We start from the raw sequence: 13,384 nt of genomic DNA, 5'->3' as shown, positions 1-13,384 counted from the left end.
TTTCCGCCCGGAGGGACCATCATGATACTTTTTCACTTACAGGCCACATTTCCTGTGGATACACGTTATGTGTCCTCAATGCAACGGTTTCCATTGCCTTCTTCATCCTCATGCCGTTAGTCATTGCTGATTCTTCCGCCTTTAGGGGCAGTTTCCCACCCCAGGGAAAAGAGTGACCAGAATATCTGCCCCTTCTCCGCCCTCGCCCTAGCCACATCGCAATACTAAATGAAATACGACGCTGTACGGAGCTCTTCTGTGAAGGAACGAGAAAACGCGATACGGGCAGAGCCGTGACCCGCACACTCGGTCCACGTGAAGCAATACAGCGCTATCTCACAACAGATACGGAGCCGTAGATGTCACAGGGTCTGCTTGGTGCAGTAGTCGATATCGTGCGAAGACCCATCCCTACTGCCTCCATCTGAGTGGGTTTCTCTTATTCTGGAGGCTTGTGACGTCACTCGTCATCGACCAAGCCCTCCATTAGAACTGCAATCTATCAACGAGCGAGGTGGCACATTGGACTCGAACGCGGGAGGATGATGGTAAAAATTTCCAGGTTTAGGTTTTCCGTAATTTAGCTAAATTGCTGCAGGCAAATGCCGGTTTTATTCCCGCCTCGCCCCATTGACTGAACCGGGTTGAAAGGCGGGTTTAGTGACGTATCTGAACAGTGAAACGGGCTGTGTCTGTGATAGAATATCCACAATTAACGTGTATCTTCAGGAGCTCTGGGAACCGGGGTGAGGCAAAACTTTTTTGATGTGTGTATTTTGATATTCCACTCGGTCCCATTCGCATTGTTACCTTGTGCCAAGAAGGGCTCTCAATAAGGGAAGTGTCCAAGCGTCTCGGAGTGAGCCAAAGCGATGTTGTTTGGACGTGGAGGAGATACAGATAGACCGGAACTGTCGATGACATGCCTTGCTCAGTCCGCCCACGGGCTACTACTATAGTGGATGACCGCTACCCACGCATTATAGCTAGGAGGAGCCCTGACAGCAACGCCGCCGTGTTGACTAATGTTTTTCATGCAGCCACAGGACGTTGTGTTACTATTCAAACTGTGCGCAATAGGCAGCATGATGCGCAACTTCACTTCCGACGTCCATGGCGAGGTCCATTTTTGCAACCACGACACCATGCAGCGCGGTACAGATGGGCCCAACAACATGCCGAATGGACCGCTCAGGATTGGCATCACGTTCTCTTCACCGATGAGTGTCGCATATGCCTTCAACCAGAAAGTCATCGGAGACTTTTTGGAGGCAACCCGTTCAGGGTGAACGCCTTACAGCCAGTCCAGGGAGTGCAGCAAGGTGGAGGTTCCCTGCTGTTTTGGGGTGGCATTGTGTGGGGCCAACGTACGTCGATGGTGGTCATGGAAGGTGCCGTAACGGCTGTGCGATACGTGAATGCCATCCTCCTATCGATAGCGCGACGCCGGCCGAAGTGGCCGTGCGGTTAAAGGCGCTGCAGTCTGGAACCGCAAGACCGCTACGGTCGCAGGTTCGAATCCTGCCTCGGGCATGGATGTTTGTGATGTCCTTAGGTTAGTTAGGTTTAACTAGTTCTAGGTTCTAGGGGACTAATGACCTCAGCAGTTGAGTCCCATAGTGCTCAGACCCATTTGAACCATTTTTGATAGCGCGACCATATCGGTAGCATATTGGCGAGGCATTCGTCTTCATGGACGACAATTTGCACCCCCTTCGTGCACATCTTCTGAATGACTTCCTTCAGGATAACGACATCGCTCGACTAGAGTGGCCAGCATGTTCGCCAGACATGAACCCTATCGAACATGTCTGGGATAGATTGATAGGGGCTGTTTATGGAAGACGTGACCCACCAACCACTCTGAGGTATCTACGCCGAATCGCCGTTGAGGAGTGGGACAATTTGGACCAACAATGCCTTGACGAACTTGCGGATAAAGTGCCACGACGAATACAGGCATGTATCAATGCAAGAGGATGTGATACTGGGTATTAGAGGTACCGGTGTGTACAGCAATCTGGACCAGCACCTCTGAAGGTCTCACTGTATGGTGGTACAATATCCAATGTGTGGTTTTCCTGAGCATTAAAAGGGGCGGAAACGATGTTTATGAAACTTCCTGGCAGATTAAAACAGTGTACCGGACCGAGACTCGAACTCGGGACCTTTGCCTTTTGCGGGCAAGTACTCTACCAACTGAGCCACCCAAGCACGACTCACACCCCGTCCTCACAACTTTACTTCTGCTCGTCTCCTGTGAGGACGGGGCGTGAGTCGTGTTTGGGTAGCTCAGTTGGTAGAGCACTTGCCCGTGAAAGGCAAAGGTCCCGAGTTCGAGTCTCGGTCCGGCACACAGTTTTAATCTGCCAGGGAGAACGATGGGAACGATGTTTACCTTGGTCTCTGTTCCAATTTTCCGTACAGGTTCCGGAACTCTCGGAACCGAGGTGATGCAAATCTTTTTTTAATGTGTGTGTTTTGCCGATAGTCACCCCCACACGCAGAGAAGATGATTCTTATAAAATACGAGATATCAGTGCTTGCACGGAAAGATTCAACTGCTCGTTTCTCCCAAGCGTTGGTAGAGTTGAACAGTAGAGAATTAGTGTGAAAGTGTTTCGATGAACACTCTGCCAAGCACTTGATTGGACTGGAATAGATCATATTAGATTAATACTTGTTTCGTAGACCATGAATAGGACATGTGGTAATGATACGTAACGTGTCAGTTCAAAACATGTTTCTTTACATGTTGTAATCCAACGTGTAGTTTTTTTTTCTTTATATGTGTGATTACTAATGTCTAAAAATTTATCCCTGGAATAAGTGTGAAATGCAGAGTGGTCATGTAGCTGTACCGCGTGCTCAAAAAGTCAGTAAATTTGAAAACTGAATAAATCACGGAATAATGTGGGTAGAGAAGTTCAAATTCACACACTTGCGTGGAATGACATAGGGTTTTATTAGAATCAAAAAAATACAAAGTTCAAAAAATGTGCTTCATCTGATCAGAATAGCAATAATTAGCATAACAAAGTAAGACAAAGCAAAAGTGGAGTTTTTTACAGGAAATGATCAGCATGTCCACAATCATTCCTCAACAATAGCTGAAGTCGAGGAATAATGTTGTGAACAGCACTGTAAAGCATGTCCGGAGTTATGGTGAGGCATTGGCGTCGGATGTTGTCTTTCAGCGTCCCTAGATATGTCAGTCGAAAAAATGGCTCTGAGCACTATGGGACTCAACTGCTGAGGTCATCAGTCCCCTAGAACTTAGAACTAGTTAAACCTAACTAACCTAAGGAAATCACAAACATCCATGCCCGAGGCAGGATTCGAACCTGCGACCGTAGCGGTCTTGCGGTTCCAGACTGCAGCGCCTTTAACCGCACGGCCACTTCGGCCGGCGATATGTCAGTCGATCACTATACACTTTCGACTTCAGGTAACTTCAAAGCCAATAATCGCAAGGACTGAGGTCTGGGGACCTGGGAGGTCAAGCACGACGAAAGTGGCGGCTGAGCACACGATCATCACCAAACGACGCGCACAAGAGATTCTTCTCGCGTCTAGCAATATTGGGTGGAGCGCCATCCTGCATAAACACCGTACGTTCCAGCAGGTGTTTATCAGCCAGGCTGGGGATGATGCGATTCTGTAACACATCGGCGTACATCTCACCCGTCGCGGTAGCAGTTACAAAAGCAGAATCACGCATTTCCTCGAAGAAAAAAGGCCCGATAACAGTAGATGTTGTAAATCCAACCCGTACCGTGACTTTATCGTCATGCAATGGAGTTTCCACGACAGTTCTAGGATTTTCGGTAGCCCAAATTCTGCAGTTGTGGGCGTTGACAGACCCTCGGAGCGTGAAATGAGCTTTGTCGGTCCACAACACGTTACTCAACCAATCTTCATCTTCCGCCATATTTTGAAACGCCCACACCGCAAATGCCCTCCGCTTCACTAAATCGCCAGGTAACAGTTCATGATGCCGATGGATTCTGTACAGATAACATCGGAGGGTACGCCTAAGTGCCAACCAAACAGTAGTGTATGGAATGCCGGTGCGACGTGAGACCGCACGAGCGCTGACTTCCCCGTGCATAGACGAACCCGTTACAGCCTCCATTTCTTCCAGAACTGTCTCAGCAGCATTACGCCTTGTGCTCGGTCGGCCACTACGGAGTCTATCGTCTAAACAACCCGTGGCTTCGAACTTCGAAATTATTCTCGCCTCAGCTGCATTTGTCAACAGTCCTTTACCCGTTCGAATTCCCTTCCTATGGCGATAGGATCGTAACGCTGAACTAGCGCATTCCCGATTCTGATAATACAGCTTCACTAAAAGGGCCTTTTCAGGTAGCGTCAACATGCTGCGACTGCTGGCGCATTGATTCTCTCGCTCATTACAGCTCGTTTTATACACGATTGTCATGCGCAGTCACTGACGTCTTGCTCTCCAGCGCCATCTGTCGGACATTTTGTGAACTTTGTTTTTTTCGGTTCTAATGAACCCTATGTCATTCCAAGCATGTGTGTCAATTTTTACCTCTCTATCTACATTATTCCGCGGTTTATTAAGTTTTCAAATTTATACTGACTTTTTGATCACCTGGTATATCAGAACCCGAGATTGTTACATAATATTTTGGGTTATACGTTACAAGAGAGTTTTCATCTGAAGCAGTCGATATGGCCTAATAATAGATTCAGTCGTCACAGTTGATCTCAGATTTATGAAGAGAGCGAAAAATCCAATAGAATTATGTCACAGTATGGTGTTTTTAGTGACTGTAACCATTCAAAGCATTCGTTTATACAACTGAAAGTGAGTTAATGAACACCAAATTACATAAATAAATGTATCTATTAAATTGTATTATGACGTGGGTTTCATATTGATCATCCATTAGTGGCGGTTTTTTTTTTAACAAAATGTACTACTACACTGCTTGCTCGGTGTCTCACCTAACAGTGGTCAGGCGAATTTTCTCTGGTACTTTTGAATATCTTTGAAAAATCGTTTTTGCATTGAGTAAATGGAGACAGCCTGAAGATATATTGCTCGTTACAACTGTTTAATGTGACATCCAGCGTCGAAGGAACATTTCGGTTTGTTTATCATTAGAAACTGGTATTTTTATAGCGGAATTTGATGTGCCCGTTCCATAGCCTGGTCACAAATTAGTGTAATACGTTGTTCGATCTAACGATACGTGTTAATAGGGTCAACAAAACAAGGACTCTAGCAGCGACTGAGTAGCACTGTTGCGTGCAGGTAGTAGAAAGTTTGCGCGTCACGACTGGCAGACTACTCAGCGAAAGTCGAATACAAGCGTTTTTCAAGTTTCGACAATTACCTTTCTGAATTTGTTCATGTTTTAGACTGCACTTTTAGACCGCATTAGACATGTAGGGACATTACTGATACACTACCCCTTTCAGTGTGTTTCGATATAACGGCCTGGAGTTTGTTTCCATGTGCTCACTTACTCCGTGTTATGTGCTTAGCCGCGTAAAGTAGACTTCCTGCTAGCGCCATGCGGCAGTGGTAAGCCGGGTTCGCACACGCAATTCACGAGCCGCCACAACTTGTGGCATTCTGCAGCGCTGTCGTGAGCTACCGTTTACACGGCATGCCACAAATTCTGCGTAGTTGCACATGTTTTAATATGGGGTCAGCGTCAACTAGATGATTCGGACATGTTAATGTAATAGTTTGGCTGAAACTTAAAGAAAAAGAAAAGAAAACATAAATGTTGAAAACGAAAATGGATATCACACAAGAATAACATGAAGGCTACAAATAAACCTACTGAAAAATTAACATTTAAGACAAAAATTCGTTCGTAAACCATTTCAGAACGACAAAAACGAATTTCGAGTAGTTGTTGTGTCGTTTATAGAGGTCTATTCAAGGATCTGATACACATAAGAGGGATGCTGTCCAATTCGTGTGAAACTATAAGTGTACCAATGTACGGTGGGTTTATAAACCGCCTCTGCAGGCGAACCATTCATTTGCGATTTTATTACTTTCTTATTTTCATTTATGCAGGTATTTCGAATAGTTATTTTTAATTTTGTAAGATTTGCATCAGGTCCAGAGACGTTTGCATGCATTTTGTTCACAATATATATATATATATATATATATATATATATATATATATATATATATATATATATATATATTAGAGCTCTTTCTCTCAAATTTCGCCCTTTTTAATATTCACTTTTTTGATTATGTCAACATGGACGTAGTCATATGGTTACAGATATTTAATTATTGTAGTTAAAGAGTACTTTTTAGACATGTTATGCGCACAGAAACACACAACACGCCAAAAATGTGGCGTCACAAAATACAACAGAGTTGAATTTTTTGTGGCACGACAGAAGTGGTTCCACTTCAGTGACGCTGGTGAAGATTGTGGTGGTCCCACATGCAACTGTGGTCCCACTGAATTACGCCTCTATAGAGTTCGTGTGTAAAGCCGTCTTCGCTCAGTCGTTGTTGGAATACTGGCTATTATTGTTGCTGTGGTGTTATACCCCTAGTTAAGCCGAAGGTCACACTGGAGTGATGTGAGTCCGCTTTACTGATTCGACACATAAAATTCTCCTTTAGAAAGCATTTTATTTTTAACAAAACACAAACCGACATTTTCCATTCTGCTTAACACGCGACGAGCTATATATTTTTTGGGCAACTCCGTTCATACAATGTAAAAACGATTTTACAAATATCTACCGAAAAATCTGCGAAAACACTGGCGGTTCGTATAAGAATCACTTGGTGTGCAATTGACTCGCATAAAAATTGTTGCCTTTTATTTTGTGAACCGTTAAGTGCATGTAATTTGTTTTCGAATATGATAGTGGGCAGAGGGGCTGGCAGGTTTGTTGCACATCCGATACAATAATGCCAGAACCAACAGACGTTGAAGTAAGAATTTATTATTTTTAAATTGAACAGTGTACTTTTAAAGACGTTAGAAAGCCCTTGAAGACGAGAATACTGTGACATAACGCTTGTTAATGTTTGCTTTCAATATTTTCGCAGAAGTATCAGATCACAGAGATAAAACTGAAAGGCAAGGCAGCCGGAATCGGCTATTGGGGTTCAGGAAAAAAAACGGGTTCAAGTTTTAGGTGATTCGCAACGTACAATAAAGATCAGTTTACAGTTTGTGGATCATATGACCGACGCGGGCGTCACAAGACACAATGTTAACTGTAAACAGTAATGATGCAGATCGGAAATAGTCTGCCACTTCCGTTATTCCGTATTCCCCCTGTACAATGAGCACAGCATAGTTGGCGGTAAACAATAGATCTTTCTGACAGGGTTTCTTAGAAGCTCCTGTCCTTGACACTCATTCTTTGTGGGTCTCATTTTATTTTCGTAGATATAGTACATGTTTCATTTATTCCCGAAGCTAATCGTTTATTTTATACGTCACATTAGCCTGCACTGTGATGGACAACGGAGGTACAATTTCTTCAGTTCAAGGATAAATGTAATTTACTAATGAGGAATATCAAAATTCTTCTATACCAGGATGTTAAACTGAAACTTCAGGAGAACAACAAGCAAACAAGGAATATCGTAATGCCTCGAAAGCAAGATCTTGTAAGTTAGTTGAGGAAAGATGAAGTGTAGATACTACCATTGTAAAATATTGCCGAAGCAGCTACGAAAGTGAAACACGAACGATCGGAATACTTATAAAGTGCAAACAAAGGCATTTGATATTTTTTTTTCAGCTCGACGTTAACATTAGGTATGAAAAGTTCAGATATATTCAGAGTAAGTAAAAGTTACTAAGGAGGCGCTTAACAATGTATTGATTTCCCTGTGACCTATAGCAACAGTTGCATTTGCAGAGGAGGAAATTTTATAGAGGAATAACTTCTGCGCAAGAAAGAAATAATGTGTTTCACAGTTTGTTTTCCTTCCTAGGTTCACAAGTAGTAGTACAGAACAAAAAGGAATCGACGACTTCATCGGAAGAATTGAAACATTAATAAGTAGGAAGTCACGCTGACAAAAGGAAAGGTTGTAACGCTTGCAGCTTAGCAACGATCCTCATACACAGTTGGCCTTCTGTTGTCCTATGCAGCACTATCGACTAACGATCAGAAATTCTCTCTGATATTTAAAGCAAACTCCACGTCAATATCTGTGCATGCATCATACATGATTTAGTGGTGCAATTCCTCAGACGTCCGTACCTGTTGTAGCGTCTATTAGACCTTTTCTTACTATCTTATTATCTTTTGTAAAACGATTTTCAGTACAGAATTCATGGCAAGCAACTTATGCAATATCATAAGAAATAGAAAGGTTAAAATGTAAAAGAGCTGAAGAGCTAGTTAAGGAAACAATCTGTGGCACGAATACAGCAACCCATTGCTCTGATAAGTGCTATTTCATGATCCTGTCGCTATTCGCCCGAAATGCTAAGGGAAAAAAAGAACGAAAAAGGGTACTGTAAACAAAAGAGCAAAAATGGGAATTGGGCTTGGCACTGTGGAACACGTATAGCCTTTCACTCGACTGTAGTTTTAGTGTTAAACCTCAAGGCCCTCTGTGGCATGCGAATGATAGATTCTGAAAGGTTGACAACTTCTGGGAAACTGTAGTGCTTTGGCGAAGAGGTCCTACGTAGGGTTGGTGCAAAATTATGGCTTCTGTAATGTGGTTAAAATGTCACGATCTGAAACCATTCGGTGTGGGTGCAAGCCTTAAGAACATTGTAAGTAGTCTTAGCGGGTTTGGCGCTGGATGACGTGCAAATTCCACAATATTTCCCCGGAGCAACTATCCGACATCTTCAGGTGGTTGAAACTTTCTGGTGGCTAGGTACGACTGATGGTATCCGCACGTCGACGCCCCGGATTCTACGCCAAAAAATACTTACGGTTTACTCAAGCCATTGTTTACCTTTCTTGGTGGATGACGTTGTAATCGGCAAATACAAAGTGTACCTGTTTCTGCAATTACGAACAGATAAATTTCATTTTTCATTTCATTTACGATGTAAATGTAAACCTTCGTCTTCAAAAAGTTGACATTTACTTTCGAAATTTATTTAAATCTTGCCTACCGTACAAATACAAGGGCTACCCACAAAGTACATTCCTTTTTGGAATTAAAAATAAATAAAGTATTGGAATTTTTTTTATTGTATGCAGATGAAAGCCACACTTAAATAGTACTTTTCTACATAGTTGCCATTTAAATTAAGGCACTTATCGTAGCGATGGACGAGCTTGGAAATTCCTTCGTCGTAAAATTCGGCCGCCTGCGCCTTCAACCACGTGGTTACCTCTTCTTTTGGGACAGAAAAGGTATGATTTTTGCGGATTTCCTGGAAAGAGGCACTACAATAAACTCTCAACGGTATTGCCAAACTCTGCACAACCTCAGAAGAGCAATACAAAACAAGCGCAGGGGAAAGTTGGGCTCAAAGATCTTGCTGATACACGACAACGCCCGGGCCCACACGGCCAATGCCACTCGTGAAGTTCTCGAATCTTTTAAGTGGGAGTTGTTTCCTCATCCGCCGTACAGTCCCGACCTGGCACCGAGCGACTTCCACTTATTCCCAGCAATAAGAAGTGGTTGGCTATGCAGCGTTTTGATGACGACGCACAGCTTCAAGAAGAGGTAACCACGTGGTTGAAGGCGCAGGAGGCCGAATTTTGCAACGAAGGGATTTCCAAGCTCGTCCATCGCTACGATAAGCGCCTTAATTTAAATGGCAACTATGTAGAAAAGTACTATTTAAGTGTGGCTTTCATCTGTATATAATAAAAATGTTTTCCAATACTTTATTTATTTTTAATTCCAAAACGTAATGTACTTTGTGGGTAGCCCTCGTAATATGCCTAGACATTGACATTTCTGGTAAAAAAGCTACTTATACGGTAACGCAGATTTCTGTTTCCTAAGGAACTGATTGTGATATGTCCCTAAGTCATGGAATCCTTAGTTTTGATGTCCGTCCTGGAACTCCGCCATTTGGGAGACAGATTCCTGTATGTTTTTCCATCCAAACGCCGTACATTTAGCGCAGGCCATTAGGCTGCTACCTGCGGAATACAAACCATAACCACTGTAATAAAGTTAAATGTCCACGTAGTGATAATGACAGACGCATCTGACATGGATACTGACTGAAATGCTTCAGCCGGCCGCGGTGGCCACACGGTTCTAGGCGCTGCAGTCCGGAAACGCGGGACTGCTACGGTCGCAGGTTCGAATCCTGTCTCGGACATGGATGTTTGTGATGTCCATAGGTTAGTTTGGTTTAAGTAGTTCTAAGTCAAGGGGCTGATGACCTCAGATGTTAAGTCCCATAGCGCTTAGAGCCATTTGAACCGACCAAAATCAAGCATCCCTGATGGTGACAGGCCGGGGGACTCACCGCTTTGAAGCATCCAGATGGGAAAAGAAAAGTATTATATGTTCGCCATTCCACATCCTTGTTTTTGGACCATGCTAAACATAGTGGCTTCATGATAGAAATCTACCAAGGAGTGTACTTATGATATGTATCGGTCAGAAAAATGCACCGATGATGACTGATATCAGTCGAAATCGATTTGAAACAAGATAAAGAAATTATGTTTCCGCGACTGGTTGCTACATTCCTTATAATTTTATATTTCACAGTCGCAGCACAGAAATGGAACCTTATGGAAACCAACATTCAAACCATAGCTTCATCAGACGCTGAAGTGGCTAACCATTTTGTACCCTACAATGAAATTAGCAACACTAAAGTAAATTTCGAACATAAATATCGACTGTTGGAACACAAAGGTTTACATTTACGTCCTAAATGAAATGTAGAATCAAATGCGTCGGTTCGTAATTGCAAAAACAGGCACACTTGTCAAGTTCTCGAAGTGAACACTCCCAAAGCGAATTCACGGAATCCAGATATTGATTGCTGCAATTATGTAGGTAGCGATACCGGATCGTCTATATATACATTGCATAGGGGCCTGAACATGGTATTAACGAGAAAACGAAGCCGGTTGTCTAAAAAAAAAAAAATTACTTCTCGAAACATACGGCTGCCTATTACAGCGCCTCTACCACGGATGGAAAACAATGGTTTGGGTAAACCGTACGTATTTTCCCATTAGAAAATAAAAGTTGACCCCGCCCACGTGGGAGGGATGTATAGGAGGTGAGCAGCTGCAGCACAGACGGATGTTCCCTTTACTAATCTTAACGTTTCACGTAGAACATTGTTTTCTACTATGCGTCTTTTTCGAGATATTTAACTGTCTCAAGTTAAAACACACACACACACACACACACTCCGTATACACAGTTTCTAACTTTAATACTTGACTTAACGTGCATTTAACGTAAGATTATACCTCTTAATGAGTAGATTATTACATGATTTTAATTTTTTTTTAATTTGGCCAGTAATTGTATGAAAAATTGAGACTCAAGTATTTGTTGCTGAGATCGGGCGACGGTTTGCCGTTTCGTAATAAGAATATGTCACTGGATGTAGAGCTTGGTTAATGGAATCCCATCACTCCATCTGTGGGCAGTCGGTCAGTGACATCACTCACCATCATCAAGAATCTCCGAGCGCCTCTCTATGACAATTTTGAATAGAATGTACACATCAATGTAACTTAGGAAAGGTAGATTCAAGACAATGGTTTACCGGAAGAAATGCGCTTCACGTAAAGGAGCTATCCATAAACCTCTCATTTAACTAACTCTTTTATACTGATTTCGATCTGGGACAGCTAATATAATCAGTACTACAGCGTCAAGAAAAGGCTTTACTATGAAATACGCTTAAAAAATGTCGGTGCATTACGAAAATCCTTAGGTAAAACTCTAAATACCCATGGATCGGTACAGTTCAAGAAACATATGATTCTTCCAACTTGCATATCACGATGGTTCAAATATTCTATTAGCTGACTTTCCAGTAATTCTACCGATGCTACTATGTTATTATATGGCACAGTATGTCCACAAGCTTCAAATTGTAAGTGCCTGTTATGGTGTGGACGGCGTGGAACCGTACACTATGCTTTGTGTCGTGTGGCTAAGATGAAAACCATAAATCTGCTGTGGTTACTATTCTAAATATTTAACTCCGGTTCACACAGCCAAAGCGTTGCTTAAGTCACATAACTTTCCTATTTATAATAATTTAGGGTTTACTGATTGCAGAACGTCGTTCTTCATTATAATTTTAACCCCTTACGTTGAAAAGTTCATTTTGATATCCAAGCTGTTGCAGTTGAACAGGATTTTGTTTACTATTTTAATACAGTAATATAGTTTTTAAACATTTTGTAAAATAGTAATAATAATAATGATGTGATTAGTAATTGCTCACAAGGGAACCTCCCCATCGCTCCCCCCTCAGATTTAGTTATAAGTTGGCACGGTGGATAGGCCTCGAAAAACTGAACACAGATCAATCGAGAAAACAGGAAGAAGTTGTGTGGAACTATGAAAAAAGTAACCAAAATATACAAACTGAGTAGTCCATGCCTAACATATGCAACATCAAGGATGGTGCAAGCTGCGGAGCGCCGTGGTCCCGTGGTTAGCGTGAGCAGATGCGGAACGAGAGGTCCTTGGTTAAGACTTCCCTCGAGTGAAAAATTTAATATTTTATACAATAAACTTCGCTCTCCAAAATTCCAGGACATGTTCAGATTTGCTTGGACATAAACAGGATTTTACGGTCTACACACGGAAATTTTGAAAACATTAAAAACGTATTTTGACAAACCACAAGGAAAACTGTGCGACTGTGAAACTGTTGCATTCATTTGTTGCAGTTTATGTGACAAACTCTTATGTTTTCATCACTTTTTTGGGAGTCATTATCACATCCACAAGAAAACCTAAATCGGGCAAGGTAGAAGAATCTTTTTTACCCATTCGCCAAGAGAACAAGTTAGGTGGATCGACAACATATTCCTGTCCTGTGACGCACATGCCGTCACCAGTGTCGTATAAAATATATCAGACGTGTTTTCCTGTGGAGGAATCGGTTGACCTATGACCTTGCGATCAAATGTTTTCCCATTGGACAGGCACGTCCTTTCGTCTACTAATAGCACGGTTTTGCGGTGCGGTCGCAAAACACAGACATTAAACTTATTACAGTGAACAGAGACGTCAATAAACGAACGTACTGATCATAACTTTGTGAAAATAAAGTAAAATTTTCACTCGAGGGAAGACTTGAACCTAGGATCTGTCATTCCGCAGCTGGTCACGCTAACCACGGGACCACGGCGCTCCGGAGCTCACATTATCCTTGATGTTATACGTTAGGCATGGACTACTCAGTTTGTAAATTTTGGT

At 42.5% G+C, this 13,384-nt stretch overlaps 1 non-coding gene across 1 annotated transcript; it reads left to right on the top strand.

Annotated features, from left to right (window-relative positions):
* Window positions 1-2,281: 2,281 nt before the first annotated feature.
* On the top strand, window positions 2,282-2,356 carry Trnas-uga. The gene has a single exon. It is a non-coding gene; the product is annotated as a tRNA-Ser (tRNA).
* Window positions 2,357-13,384: the final 11,028 nt, after the last annotated feature.

Source organism: Schistocerca americana, chromosome 3, assembly GCF_021461395.2.
Source record: "Schistocerca americana isolate TAMUIC-IGC-003095 chromosome 3, iqSchAmer2.1, whole genome shotgun sequence".
NCBI lineage: Eukaryota > Metazoa > Arthropoda > Insecta > Orthoptera > Acrididae > Schistocerca > Schistocerca americana.
Note: the sequence above shows the minus strand (reverse complement) of the source record. Positions and strands in the feature narration are given on the sequence as shown.